Raw genomic sequence first — 2,947 nt, 5'->3', positions numbered from 1 at the left:
ATTGAAACCTAGCTCCCGAGAGTATTTCAGTATTTCAATTTTCGGTCGGAAATACCAAGCGAGTTTTTACAATGTCAGTTTGGTTTTGCACAAATTGTACGAACTTTATGTGTCTGACTCACGGGCACGATTTTTCAAAGACTACATACCCGGCAGTCAAAAATGCTTCCCGTTCTTCCATCAAAATTTCCATTTGAACCTGCTGAGATGTCGGTGTAGAAATACCAAGCGATTTTTTTTTTGTAGTATGCCCAAGCTCGAAAATTTCCTCAAACACAAAGCCAAAACTATAATTGAAATCGCTTGGCATTTCTAAGCAAAGATCTATAGTTTTTAGGAGGATTGGATTGGTTTTTCCGTGGAAATTCTAGAATAATTTCAGACTGCCGGGTATGTAGTATTTTGAAAACACTTCCCGGCTGCCGGGTATCTAGACACAATGATAATACAAACAATTATCCTGCTCAATCTTGCGGAATATCGTCTGATTTTAGCCGACTCGGCATACGGCCTCGTCGGCTAAGTATCAGGCGATATTCCGCAAGATTGAGCAGGATAATTGTCAAATAACGCCAGCCGATCTTGACAGGAAAGCAGCTGCTAACCTGCCAGTGTGTATAATTTATCTTTATATAATTTTTAAATTATATAAAACTGCTTTTATTCTGCGTTCTATCATTAACGAATTCTCTCAATTCAACGTCCAGAATGTTCATTTAACCTCCACCTTAAAGGTCCCGTTTTCTTTAAGCCTAGCATTTATGCGGGGCCTTCATGCAGTTCTAACTGTTCATTTTGGTCTAAATGTTTCTTTTGTAACGATTTGGTAACAATTGACAACAAGAGTATTTTCATCGCTTTTGATATATCTTTTTTCTGTCTTTAATACGTCTTGGTGATTTGTTATGTTTGTTTGTTATTCGTCGATCAGGATGTGTAACGTACAACCTCTTTAGCGAGTTCCTCTAAAACTCACACCCAACTGGGTTGGGTGTTTTGTAACCAGTGTCGGGTAGAGTCTGTTTTTCAGTGGGGTGGGGTACGTCCAACAGCTAGCCATCATTCAATCAGTAACATTTACTCGTAACTATCATTGAAACATAATTTGTCTATAAAATGACTCTTCTAACAACAACAACAGCAACAATCTTTTTTTCGTGCCGGCCCTGAAAAATTTTACAATAAAGATCAATACATGCAATGTGAAAAAATACAATGAAAAACAGATCACAGTCACTAAGAAATAACAAAGGCTAATCAAGCTAAATGGCTGGGCCAAGCGGAAAAAAATTAATGTTGCAATGAAGTTACAGAGTATAAAAAACGAGACACGATTTCCATTCATTCACGCACACACACACACTTCCTCCAGCAGTTGTTGTTGTTGTGTTATTGTAGTTTATTTTTTAGCTGCTTATTTTAATTTTTAATGAAAGTGTAGGTTGTAAAATGTCTCATGAGACCTACTTTTTCACGACCTTTTTCTCTCTCTCTTTTTTTGTTGTACTTTGTCATTGCTTTTTTAAGTTTCTAACGTGACAGCAGTGCTCGGTAATTATTGTTATTCATCTCATATTCTGTCCAAAAATTTTCCAACGGGTTATTTTTCTTTTCAATTTAATTTGCAATGGTTTCTTGATTATATAATGTTCTGAGCTTTCAAATTTCTAAGTAGATCAGTGGCGCTAAAGAGGTGCCAGTACCGGGCCGTAACTCATAGAGCATCTCAATTATTTATAATCTTGATTATTTCTTTTCTACAGGCGAGTAATTAATAACGCCAGGACTAAAGAGCAATGCTTTTATTTACAGTCGGTTAATCGTTAATTCGTCCACAGTCTACAATTTTGCGACGCAATTCATGAGTAATCCAATTTTCCTAAAAGCTTCAGCTAGAGCTGAATCAAACTAAATTCAAGAGATCAATTAAAGAAATTTAGAAATCTAAATTAAATAAATCAATGGTTCTTTAAAGAGCAACATATAATATAATTCAAGGCATATCGTGCACTAATTTACCTCCAATAAACCTTTTTTATATAATAGTATTTTATGGCTTTCTTGCGTAGCGTCAGGAAGGGTCTCATGCAAAGTCAATAACTGCATCGCATTTGTTGTTTTTTTTTTTTTTTTTTTTCTGTAACTTTGTAAAAAAAGTTACAGCGCGCAACAATATTCCACAATGTTCGACCATGTCTCTAATTAAAATAAAATTATATTTTCCACAGTCGAAAAGAGAACTCTGAAATCGGGAACGGGCGCAATTTTCATCGATTTGACTGTTAAACATCGAAATTTTTTTGAATTTGTTTTGATGCAACAGTTTCCCTGCTGATGTTACAACTATCTATGGCGAGAATCCCACATCCGTTGAAAAGTAGAACTTGTTTGTTTCCATCAAAAACTCATTTAAGAGCGGGGCCGATAATTAAGTGCTAAAAGCGGGCCACCGCACTGGCGCCAGCCCGCAAAAAGCTAAAGAGACAGATAAGAAGAAGAGTAAACAGTATTAAACGAATCGAGATTTATTCCGCGAAAAATAAGCCCAAATGTCAACAATACCTTTGCGTAAAGTACTTAATACCAACGTAACACTGTGTGTCCAACTTCGGATCTCTTTTGCAATTGGCAATCTGCTTGCTACGTGTCGGTATTGCATAAGAGCGCCACTTAGACGGATTTGTTTCTCCAAGATCGGTCTCTTTCCTTGGGCGGTTCTAGAGTAATAAATCAAACTTTGACACAATGTTTTTCCTTCTTCAAGCAGAGTTTATGACATCTACCAGGGGCCTTAACCAGCTAAAAATAACACTCCTTAGTTTGCGTGCTTGCCCGCGAATGGTTGTAAAAAACTTTCGTAGGAAAACATGCAGAGTTTGGTCTGTAAGGTAACTCCGTAAATCTTTGGAAAATCCATACGTTAATTTAAATTTCAAAGTTTCAGTTC

This window comes from Oculina patagonica, chromosome 13 (assembly GCF_052425735.1).
Source record: "Oculina patagonica isolate OP01 chromosome 13, crgOcupat, whole genome shotgun sequence".
Classification (NCBI taxonomy): Eukaryota; Metazoa; Cnidaria; class Anthozoa; order Scleractinia; family Oculinidae; genus Oculina; species Oculina patagonica.
This window is presented reverse-complemented; position numbering follows the sequence as displayed.